We start from the raw sequence: 12,784 nt of genomic DNA, 5'->3' as shown, positions 1-12,784 counted from the left end.
TTTGTGCGGGGGGGTTAGGTGGTGGGGGGCGCGAACATTTTTCTTGTAAAAAAGGGGGGCCTGGCAAAAAAAGTTTGGGAACCACTGAGCTAACCCATCCCTTACTTAAGCTCAAAATTAGGGACAAAACAGTTTATTTTAATTGCTATTGGCAAAGGTCACCTATAATTATCCTCTTCATTTGACCATAAACTGTGTCCTGAGACGCTCTCAGTCTTCAGTGGCAGTAAGCTGGCTTTCCAGCTGCTAATATAGACGCCTGCTTACAGAAGCATGTCTTTATAATTGCATGCGCTGCTCAGACATGCTGTTTGCTGCACTCAACCAAAGAAGAAGAAAAACAGATTTTGATAAATGTGCCTCTACAATGAAAAGAATTTATGTACAGTGTTTTTTCTCTTTTTTTTTTCCCCTTAACCTTCCATCACTTAACAAACAGGCCAGTATTATTTTCATAACAAGTATTGATTGCATCAGCGCAAAAAGCTTTCTCAGCAAATTAGGTGTGTGTATTTCAGGTGCAATGTATGTGTGTATAGTTGTGGAAAATTTTGCTCTTTAAGCAATTGTGTATCTCGCTCTGTGTGTGTGTGTGTGTGTGCGCAGTGGGGCGTATATATTGTGCTCATTTTAGAATGACACCTACACAAATAAAAGCACATATTGTACTTGCATGTTTTTGCAAGCGCAGAAATGTCAAAGGTGCATTACAAGCATTGCTTTTCTACTTCAGAGCACTAACAGGATAGCATTTTCAACTTTGAAATGTCACCTGAGGAGGCAATTTTGTGCATACATATTTTTAATACACTAAATTCAAGTGCATGCCAAAGGAAAAGCAAAAACGATCCCATTTTCATTCTCAGTGTTGAATAACATTGCTTTGTCTGTGCCGTGACCCAACCAGTTTCAGCTTTAGTGCAGATCTGTCACTCACATCTCATCGCGTATGCACCTCGTCCATTTAAATAGACCGGGCAACCGTCATAAATCAAATTGTGGTGGAAGCTTGTGTTTTTACCTACAGAAGTAATAGACCAAGTAGTGTTTTGTGACTAAACCTAATCAGCAAATTCAAGGAAAAGAAGAATGTGTGATGATGAAGTGCAAAACAGAAAGCTCCTGGTGTCCTGGCTGATAAATGGTAGGTGTCCACTGGTATGTATGCACCGGGTTCATGCTGTCACAAAAGGAAGATGCTCATTGAGTTAGCTTCTAGCAGAGTGTGGCTGTAGGAGGACAGCAGGTGTCAGTGATGACAAACTCTGACCTGCACCTGATTGGATGAACACGTCATCCAGGCAGTCTGCTTCCAGCCTTCAAATGTTCTCTTTATGCACACAAATAGTTCTCTAAAAACATCTTGGGTGCAAAATGAGCTCCACAGAATCCATTTTCACTTTTGATCGGCAAAAGCTGCATTCAAAGCTTCTTTTTTTTTTTTTTTTTTTTTGGCGGATTTTCCCAGAGGCATTAAATCATGCTAGATGCATTGCATGCCTTAAACTTCATCTCTTCAGGGAGATTAGAAGTTGGCACCTTGATGCTTGAAATTCACTAGCAGGGTGCATAGCATGGTTGGTTACGCAGACGGCGACTGGGAAGTGTGGAAATGATGAATGATGAACACATACAATCATTCAACCACCACCATCTCCAGCCTCAAATGTGGACCTTCTTACTCCATACACAGAAGAGTCTTACCTGCTGATATCACTTTGTTTCCCAGTATTGGACACCGACAAACCAATGACAGCCAACAAATCAAAACTTCTATTGGTGGCTCATTTTCAAACAACATCACTTTGCACATGAAAGTAATCCAGCAAAATGTGCTTCTAGAAATATTGGACATAAGGAATAGATTCAGCACCCTGAATATTTATCTTCACTGTAGAGCAACAATGGCTACTCTCAGAGTCTTTCAAGATCTTCCATAAATACTGAGTCATGCTGTTAGATTCACAGGAAGCCAGCTTGACCTCAATTGCATGTAAATGAGGAGTGAGGAGTCATTTTGGTGACTGCCGAGAGGGGGGACAACAACTTCAGGCCACTATATTTGTCAATCAAGTGAACCATACTCCTGATTTTAGGCCTGGAAAGTATCAGAATGGAAGGATTTTATTTTTTACGACTTTAAGAGGAAACTGTTATTTTCATGGCTGAAGGCATTTTAACATGGCACTCTATGGAGAGCTGAAGGAATAGTGAGTTTTACTGCTTGACCCTGACAGAAACCGGTCCCCTAACATGAGAATGTGTTGACAGGAAACAGCGCATCTGCATGGAAAAATACTACAGTGCTTCACACACATTCCCTACAGTTACAACACAATCTGCAATGAGCACAAAGTGGTCTATATGAAATGTGTAAATACATGATCAAACACATAAATATGTCTATAAAGTCAAAAAAATTAAAGACGGAACACAAAATGGGCAATAAAGTGAAATCCATATCCAAATAAAGAGAAGGCTGAAAGAAGTCTATAAATAAAGTTTATACAGTGCAGCTGTGTAAATATACGTTCCTGGTGTATCGTGTGTGTGTGTGCCTACGCCAGGGTCTTAAAGTGCCCACGTGTTTCCTTCCCGTGCGTGAGCGCGTGCGTCTTTAAATATTCTAATCAATGTTTATGACCCCTGGCAAGAGGCGGGCTGTCGGGGTGCCAGCTTCACTGCAGGTGGAGGACTCTGCCAACCCCCAGCAGACACCAGCACCTCCACTCTGTGCACAAATTCCATTTTGCTTTGGGAGAGAATCCCTCCTCTCAGGTTTCTTTAACCTTTTAAACACCCTGATTCTTCCCCCTGTCAGTGATTTTAGAACTCGGCCTCTTCTCTGCATCCTCTCTCGTGTGTCACTCTTTTTTTTTTTTTTTTGTTCTCTCTCTGTTTCAAACCATGATCCCCGCTCCGCTACTGCAAGGAAAACTCCACCTACTCAGTTCTGTTAATGTAGTCACTGACGGTGCAAGCAGCTCCCTCTCTCTCTCCCTCCCCTCTGCTCACTTTCTCTCTCACTTTCTCTCTTCCAGGCATCTCCCCCTCAACCTTCCTCCTCCTCCTCCTCTGAGCATCCTCTCCTCTCACATCGCTCTCTGGCTCCACTTGCGCTCGCAGCCTCCTGCCTGTTCGCAGCTCTCCGCTCTCTTCTCTCCGCCTGTCCTCCTGTATTGCGCGCGCACACATACACATATATGCATGCATGCGCACACTTTCACTCTTTCTTTCTCTCTCTCTGTCTGTCTCAGTCACATCGGTCCCGTGCAGACTTGAGGAAGCCCCGGAGAGGAGATGATGCCGGTGGTGATTCTGTTGGAGCTCTTTTGGTGATTTTTTCCAGGGTTTTTTTCCCCATTTAAACAAACAGAAAACTAGACTCAGAGCAATGTTGATGCAACAGCACCTCTTCTCTCTGCGCTGTGTTGATCTGCCTGCCTTCTGCCCAGCATCAGCCCATTTTGGGGGGATTTAAGCGACAGAGAGTGTGCTGCGCCGGCTGTGCGCTCTGCGGCTCTGGTGCACTGGATCTTCTTCGTCTCCGCTTTAATTCACACAGAAGGATGATCAGTTCTTTGCGCCGACAGGAATATTACTACTTCAGCTGTCAATACTCTTATCCACTTCTTTGCCCCGGCCAGATCGCAGTCTGAGGCGCCCCGGTCCCCTGAAGGGAAGAAGAAGCATGTCAGAGGCACCTGTGTTGCACATGGAAATGAGCCGTCTGCTGCTGCTGCTGCTGGACTCCAGCCTCTAAACTAAAGAGATTATCCCCAAAATAACAGAAGAAATCGGATCCTAAGAGTTTCCTTCTGACCAGCTGAGAATTCCTGTAGCTGCTTAACCAGCTCTATGATTTTCTGACTTCCCAAGCCTGCGATTTTGGCATCTGACTAAGAGGTAAGGCTGCTATTACTTTACTATGTGGCTTACTCTAGCCTGCTCATCCTCAGCAACCTTGATTCTGCACTTTGGAGAGAAACGGCTCAGTCTCGGTGATGTGGCAGATTCTGTTTTTGCTTTGCTGGGTTACTTTGTAGTCTTCCAGAGCTAATTTTCACCAGAAGCTGAGTCCACTATTGGGCTTGCCCCAGCTTTCTGTCATTAGTCGGGGCTGGCACTCTGTCCTGTTTACTACTATCTGCATCATCCACTGTCTGTAGCAGTGTGGCTCTCGCCGTGTTTCTGCTCAGCAGAAATGAATGGCACTGCAGCTGAGAAGCCAGAGGTGTTTCGTGTTAAGTGGATTTCTAGAAGCAGAGAGTTTGTCATGATCTGTCTGCTGGTGTGAGTGCACAGGAATTAGAGATGAGCTGCAGGTATTTCGAGTATATTGAATCCTTTTTTAGAGCGCAAGGTTCATTATATTATACTTGTTGTCCTTCCTAAAAACCAGCCAGCTCAAGTTTGTGGGTATACTTTTTCATTTTTTCACATCTTAGATATCAGAATCTCTTCTGCTGATTTCTATTGGCTTATTCTGGCTACACCTTTACAGCAGAATTACTTAGTGGCTCGCATCGACATGCTTAGCACTTATTTGAAGTGGTACGTGTATTTGGTATTGGACATGGACCTTCCTCCTGCATGTAGGGATCTACTTGGTATCCAGGTTATATGCAAAGTACTCTAAAATATTCAGTAATGCCTAGGTTAGTTTCTGTCGGATAGAATTACTGTGTGGCGTCTGTATATGGAAACACAGATGTGGGGTAATTGCATTCAGGGGTTCGCTGTACAGTCTGTTCAGTTTCAGAGTGTGTGCCAACTTCAGCTGAATTAAGCAGCATTTTTCACAGAGAGAGGATTCGATACTGTAAGTCTAAAATTTGGCACTAGTGTGTTCCCTCTTGTGGTGGTGTCACTGGACCATGTCTCCGTATAGAAATCCAAAGGGAGACTGCATTCCATAGTCCCCTGTAGTCCTTGGATCGTTGCTCTTCGGGCTTTCTTGGTGGATATGTTGACTAGATTGAACTGCTTTTGTTGAATATGGGATATAACCTGCTGGCTCATCGGCTCCAAGAATAGTCAGATGCATTTACGGTCCATCTAGCGTACATACCATAAAAATTGAATATCTTGAGTGCTTTGAGCCATAATGCTGAAAGTCCTCAAAGCTCCTGAAAATGTGTGTATCTGTAAATAGTAACAGCAGAGTCTTCTCTCAATCAAAGGACGTCCACCCTGCAAAACACGTCCAAGCAAGCAAATGATTTGGTGTTCTGGTCAGATTGTTGGGTTTGAAACGACTGCAAACTTCTTGCTGGCGTGCAGTTTATCATCTCTTAGAAATCTGTCATTTTCTGTGTGCATATTTGTTTTGGCTCTTCTGGAGAGCTCATCAGAGATTACTCGCATCCTTTCCTACAACCCTGTCTGAATCGCACTTTTTTTAAAAAGCACATCGAAGGCTGCAGATGAGAGCAATACATGTCGGTGGTAGATAAAGTAAAAGTGGTGGAACGAAAGTGCTCTTCACCATCATCAAAGCGCTCATAATGTCTCTTACAAGAAAAGCGTTCGACATGTTTTAAAGAAAACAAAGGTATCCCAAGTAACTGGAAGTCGTCTTCACTGAACAAACTCGTACTTTCAGTGAGCGTTAACACGAATCACTCGCTGTCGAGCGAGTGGGTGCTGTGAAGTGACAGCCCTTTATTATTGGCACGGTTAGTACTAATGGCAGTTCAGACAACACAACTGCTAGCAGCACTGCTGAGACCAGTCCATATGAATATCTGATTGACTTTCATCACCGACTATTGCAAAAACTCTCCCAATTTCCTAGTAAATCTCTAAATGTCCCAGTGAGTTGAAGAATGTGACTGAAATATCTGCAAGTCAATGAAAACAAGAAATTGTTACCACATCATAAGACAATGTGCAAAATAACACAAAAGTTCCTACAGAGCTGAATCATTTGTAATTCATGCAGATTTTAATGCTCTATATATGAAAAACTGGTCAAAAACTAAATGTGTGCTTGCGTTGTTTTTATGAAATGAGTCAGTCTTTGGTTCTTTATTAGTTTGTAGTAATTTAATTTGGTAAGGCGCAGTGATGGGGACTGCATGTATGGTTCATTTCAATTCAGTTTTATTTATATAGCGCCAAATCACAACAACAGTCGCCTTGAGGCACTTTATATTGTAAGGTAGACCCTACAATAATACATACAGAGAAAAACCCAGCAATCAAGCACTCTGGCGACAGTGGGAAGGAAAAACTCCCTTTTAACAGGAAGAAACCTCCGGCAGAACCAGGCTCAGGGAGGGGCGGGGCCATCTGCTGCGACCGGTTGGGGTGAGAGAAGGAAGACAGGATGGAAGACATACTGTGGAAGAGAGACAGAGACTAATAACAAGTATGATTCAGTGCAGAGAGGTCTATTAACACATGGTGGGAGCGGGATGGCTCAGGGCAGTTTATCAAGATAAATAAATTTTATTTTTTTGTGGTTTCATTTCTAAATATGAATATTGTTTTAACAACTGAACTAAATCTTGTTGTTGGTGCTGAATCAGGTGACCATCCCTTAGTTAGGTTGCCATTGGTCTGCGCTCCTGTGGGCTTCCCATAATGCACTGAGTGTTTCTTCTTCACTCACCTTTTCACTAACTGTGTCTTTATACACCTCTCTGCATTTAATCATTACATATTATTAATTTCTGTCTCTCTTCCCCTGCATGTCTTTTGTCTTGATCTCCTCCGATCACTCCAAGCTGGTCAGAGGCTACTCCTCTCTGAGCCTGGTTCTGCTGGAGGTTTCTTCCTATTAAAAGGGAGTTTTTCCTTCCCACTGTCACCAAGCACCTTGCAATGACTGTTGCTGTGATTTGGCGCTATATAAATAAAAGTAAATTGAATTGGACCTTAACTTTGAGCCAGTTCTTGTGAAGGCTAATGAATTTTTTACTATAAATTTACTATTTTCGAATGTAATTTTCTTCTTCTATGACTGTCTAGTAACAGCCTTTTTTTGACTCAGCTGTCTTGTATTTAAAAACTCAACGTAGTGAATAATATGTTGAAATTCTAGCCTTAATTACAGCAACATACATCCAGCTGTCAGCTCTGTGATTACTCATGCAAGCCATCACTGATTATGTCACCATAAAAGGGGAAGCTTATATATAAATATAGTAACCGTCTCACTTTCGGAATAGCCTCTTTGTCCTGTTATATCGTACAAGCATTTTACATCTTCATACTAACTGTAAATGAATAAACGCTCACACATGGTCACTTATGGCTGCAGATCCCACTTGAAAGATCTCATGATTTGTAATTTAATGATGTCAGCGTGTGACAATTATCTGCTGTGTCAACATCGATTTCGTTCTGGCCGAGCACCAGATTTACTAATGGTTTGCGGCAGGCAATTTACTGCTGTTTGCGCTATTATTTAATGCTGAAAAAAGGCATCTCGTTTTTGATATTGCTGTGATAGTTGACAACGAGAGGGTTAATTTAATCGGAATAGCAGAGGGAGATGTTACCAGAATAAACATATATTTGGTGGAAGTGGGTTGTGCAAAGCTATGAGCTAGGTGTCAAAGCTGCGTCTCTGTCTTTGAGACCTTCAGAGTTCTGGTTTTCTGTTGCTCTTTCAATGTGGAACTTAACTTGGAGCTTCAGAGAGGAAGAGAGTATAATTGCTCAAAATAATAGCAACTTTTCAGTCACACATAATGAAAACTGCAGCGAGCACAAACAGTGCTTTACAGTGTGGGATGTAAAAGTGCAGTGTCTCTTTACTCAGCAGTGTGCACACAGAGCTCTGCAGCCTCACAAGTCTACTTTTAAGTAGTTTTCTTTTAATTTTTTCTATCAAAATACACATATTAATGTCTGCCATTACATCCCGTGTACTATGCTACATTTCATGGTTTTTCTTTATAGTGTATGTATCTGCTTTTAAGCTTTCAGAATTTCACTATGTGACTGCAGAGCAACAACATATTTGAAATCACAGCAAAAATTGTTTGTCGTTAGACAAAAAAGAGCTAAATCTTAGTTTTACAAGTTATGTTTGAAAAAAGTAACAGAACAAATTACATCTTCTGCCCTTCTGATAGCCTTTGATTTATTGTGCTGATTAATATTTTTGACATTTATTACACTAAAGAACCGGCTAATGCAGAGACTTGAACCAGGGCATATTCTACCACAACCAATGGTTTCACAGACACACATCATGTTTTGTGCTAAAGTTTGAATTGTTTTTGTCATTTCCCCTGAGACATTTATGAGAAACAACAGACAGTAAAAGGAAACAGACGACACTAGTGGAGGAGGACGGGAAGGTGAGAGATGACAAGGCAGAAAATTGTTGAAAGAGCAAGACAGAATAAAGGGAGGGATTTATAGGAACAGTGGGGGACTGCAGGTGCTGATCAAGAGCAGACAACAACAGTGTTCCCGTCAGAAGCCGGCACTATGATATGGGTCACTTGGACATGACAGCTGGTAAAGAAACATGAATAATAAATTTTGGGAAAGGTGTAGTGATGAATACTGCATTAGAGCAGAAGAGGCGCTGAGCTGTTTCTTCCCACGGCTCCCCTCTAACCCAGCAATCACTCAAGGATTACTTAAGGTAGAAATGCTAGCCTGTATGCACACCAATTATACACACACGCGTGCACAGCATATGATCACGTGATGCATAACTACATTAGACCTCAGAGGACAACACCTAAAAGCTGATTTGGTGCCAGAGGACAACCTTCCGCGTCCTTCAGCATCACGACACCTTAAACAAATCAACTCATTTTAGTGGTCTGATGACAGCCTTTAGTGTCCTTGTTTAGCCTTGGGACACATACGCGTGTGTGTGTGTGTGTGTGTGTGTGTGTCAACAGATGGATAGATAATGTATTTTTATGTGCACAGTTGTGCACTGCCAGTTATTTCCAGTATTGTACCATATTTGTGAAGCTTTTCTAAGAACAGTGAACATTAGTAACAATAATAAATACAAAATATGAAAGTAACAACTGGTGCAAAATAACTTGGGTTTATGACAAAGATTGCTCAGCAGCTGTGATGGACCAGTTGCACAGGATTCATGTTCATGCAAATTGCTAACTGTGTGATGACACAAACAGATCAGTGCAGCCATTATGTTACCCCTAATTAATAAGTGTGTATATATGGCAGCTCAACAGGTAAAACAATAAGTCATAACATCTGTCTACCTCTTTTTCTTTATAGTTTTTTAGTGCTTGTTTTCTGTAATAAAATTCAAGATTGTTATTGTGTTGATAAAAAATGAATAAATAAATACATTTAAAGCACAGAACAATGCTCTACCTTGAATTGGAACACAGGTGTATATATAAAAAACTACATAATGTAGTAATTCATCAAAGCAAGCACACATTGGGTGCAGTTTGTTGTTGAAACAGTTTGGTGATGGCCTCTTCCTCTAACAGTGCACAAAAAAGGTCCATAGAGATGGATAAGTGAGTTTGGTGTGGAAGAACTAGACTGGCCTGCACAGAGTCCTGACCTCAACCCGATAGAAAACCTCTGGGATGAATTAGTGGATCCTGCGAGTCAGGCCTCCATGTCCAAAAATTCCCATAAACACTCCTAAACCTTCTAGAATGTTTTCCCGGATGATTTGAAGCTGTTATAGCTGCAAAAAGTGGGCTGACATCATCATATTAAACCATATGGATTAAGAATGGGATGTCACTTAAATTCATATGTATGTGAAGACAGACAAGCAAACACTTTTGGCAATATAGTGTACTTCTCAATCTGAATGTCATCCAGTCCTTTTTTGCTCTCTGCTTACTCGTTAGTGAAGCGTTTGGCTCTTTTGCTGCTAAATGTCCCCGTCTGCCATTTGGTGCTAAGCAGGTAGAGCGCAGTGAGTTTTAAGAGCTTATTTTTGCTGAAAAAGTCTGTCTGTTGTAGCTGAAAAATGTTATGAGCGTAGTCTGAGTGAACTATAGCGGTAAATTTACAGACTGAACAGCAAAACAATGAGCTGAAACTTGATATAAAGCTCCATAAAGCAGAGAGGAGCTGCAAATTCTGCTGATAATTCTCACTAGCTTCATCGTGATGGGAGACCCCTTTCACGTTTGATATAGCTTTATTATAAAACACTGATTACAGCCACTGTAAAGATAGCATAAGGTAGGGTAGGTTAGTAAAAATGCCATTTGTGCCCATTCTTTATTACTTTACATCTTTAGCAGTTTTCTTCTTTTCTGGCTTGTTTTTCCTTGTGGCATTTTGTCCGTTTTCAGTGTCACTGCTCTTTCTCTGTCTTCTGACATTTTGCTCTCCCCTGCTTTGATATGTATTATTAGTACTAGTATTAGTATATGTTACTACTCCAGCCCTGCAACTAATAAGCCCCATACCATAGCACCATACAGCATTGCAAAGACTACACCCTCTCTGAATTGAAGGACTATTTCTGTTTGTCAGCACTGTTCAACAAATCTATGTGTATTTGTGTTTTTCTTGGTGTACATGTGTTCATGCATGAGTGTCTATGCCCATCGATGCTCTCTAGGGGGCTAAAGGAAATTGGAGGCTTACTTCCTTTTCCACTAATTACCCTGCAACAGTCCTCACTAATTGTCAGGGCATCACGTATATTTGATGTCAGCAGTGTGAAGCCATGTGCACAAAGTGGGAAGATGGTGAGAGGAAGGAAAAAGCAGAACAAAGCAGGTCAATAGATTTGCTTTGAAGATGTGTACAAGCCTTTAAAACAACTTCTGGATGTGGATCCATTTTGTTGGAAGGTAGGAGGATTGCAAGATTGTAATATCAACAGGGGCACAAATGATGTAGTCCATTTAAAAATTATGGACTGCATTCCATTGTCAGCTGCTTCTTGTGATATTTATTTCAATTTGCCACCAAAATAAGTGTACATAATAAAGTGAACACCTGCACATTCTAATGCAATCCAGTGCAATGGTCCAGCAACCCACACTGCCTTTGTAAACAAGTAATAATCAAAGAGGTATTGATTCAGTGTGTAGTGTGTGAAGTCAAGTGGGAGCCTGCAGGACCCTCCGGGCTTGTGAAGAGCATTCTCATTCATTCAGAGTTAACCCTCCCACCACTGGTCAAAATTTAATGTCTCAAACCCCCCCACTGCTCTTTTGTGTTTGTGTGTGTGTGTGTGTGTGTGTGTGTGTGTGTGTGTGCACATCTGCGCTGGTATAGACTGCAACCAGGAAACAGCTGGATGTTTGCACGCTCAAGCCTGACACTGCCTCATCTGAGACCGACTGAGAGTACTTGTATTTTACTACTTATATTTATAGTCAAGCATTCAAAATTAATGTTGCAAACAATGTTGAGAAAAAGTCACATGATAGAAGCAGGTTGTAAGAATAGATACCAACTAGAGATCTGTCCCTGCCTGAGATTTGCATGCAGGGATTTTCAGAGCTCAGGAGGGCTCGATTACAAAGTCATCTTTTCTAAAGGAAACTTAAGTAGTGCTCAGGTGGCAAACAAGGAGAAGATGGACCATTTAAACTTTGGCAAATCAATAAAATTCTTATGTTGTTAAACTGTCAGCCATAACACACAAATCTAATCACATAACTAACATGAAATAATGTTTTAAACTCACTTATGTTTAACTTTAAGTAACATCTTTAATGATGGCCAGAAAACAAATAGTATTCCTGTTTTGTTGGGCACACTGGTCTCAATTAATAATCATTTTAATAATATGGCAACTGTTCTTATTGTTAAACCACAAAAGGAATTCCAGATTTAAAATTTGATTGCATTGTCTGAACAATGCTGTTATACTTCAGGCTCAGAGAGGCAACGTCAGGATCGGCTCCGTGTTTTCAGTGTTATGAATGTGTGGGGTTTTTTTTTGTTTGTTTGTTTGTTTGTTTTTGGTTCAAAGTATATCACCATAGTAACCAATGCTGTAACTCTGACCCACTCCAGAACAGGTTATGTTCAAGGTTACAGATCAGCGGGTATAAAATCACTGCCTACTGACGGGTTAATTCTCTGGAACACTATCACCACTGTTCCTGGAAAGTCGCCAGACTTTACTGTGCAAGTAATAAATTAATTTAATACATTTAATAAAGTTTTTTTTCTTTTAAAAGTGTCCAATTGCTTTTTTTTTTCCTGATGAAGGGAATTGACAAATAATAATTCTTAGAAGAAACTTTATTCTTGCTTTATTACATATAGCCGTTATTCTCCTGTCTGTCTGACGTTAAGACTTGGATGGCTCTTAACTTTCTACATCTAAATGAAAGTAAAACTGAAGTCATTGTGTTTGGGCTTCCTAAAGACCCCAACCCTTCCTTTGATTTTATGGGACCCCTAACTTCTGAATGTACTTCCTTCATTAAGAGCCTCGGTGTTATTTTTGACAGTGCTTTTAAATTTGATAAACAAATCAGCTCCGTAGTCAAGGGATCTTTTTATCACCTACGGATTTTAGCTAAAGTCAAGTCCTACCTGTGCAGGAACGATCTAGAAAGGGTGGTCCATGCTTTTATTACTTCACGGCTGGACTACTGTAACTCCCTTTATGCTGGTTTAGATCGTTCCTGTCTGCATCGCCTCCAACTGGTGCAGAACGCTGCTGCTCGCATGCTGACCGGTTCCAAAAAGAGAGACCACATCACTCCGGTCCTCTGCTCTCTCCTCTGGCTCCCAGTTGCTTTTAGGATTGATTTTAAAATTTTACTGCTGGTTTTTAAGGTTCTTAACGGTTCTGCACCTCTTTACCTGGCAGAGCTTCTTAGCATTTACT

General features: G+C 41.1%; 1 protein-coding gene across 2 annotated transcripts in view; it reads left to right on the top strand.

The window, feature by feature from the left end:
- The first annotated feature begins 3,096 nt into the window (after positions 1-3,096).
- sgcd (sarcoglycan, delta (dystrophin-associated glycoprotein)) overlaps positions 3,097-12,784 on the top strand; it is a 413,854-nt gene continuing 404,166 nt past the window's right edge. For both annotated transcript variants that reach the window (XM_025910688.1, XM_013276741.3), the window contains exon 1: positions 3,097-3,906. The gene's annotated coding sequence lies outside the window, so the exon portion shown is untranslated. The remainder of the gene's footprint in view (positions 3,907-12,784) is intronic.

This window comes from Oreochromis niloticus, linkage group LG10 (genome assembly GCF_001858045.2).
Source record: "Oreochromis niloticus isolate F11D_XX linkage group LG10, O_niloticus_UMD_NMBU, whole genome shotgun sequence".
Lineage (NCBI taxonomy): Eukaryota > Metazoa > Chordata > Actinopteri > Cichliformes > Cichlidae > Oreochromis > Oreochromis niloticus.
The sequence above is the reverse complement of the archived record's forward strand: the minus strand, read 5'-3'. Positions and strand labels throughout refer to the sequence as shown.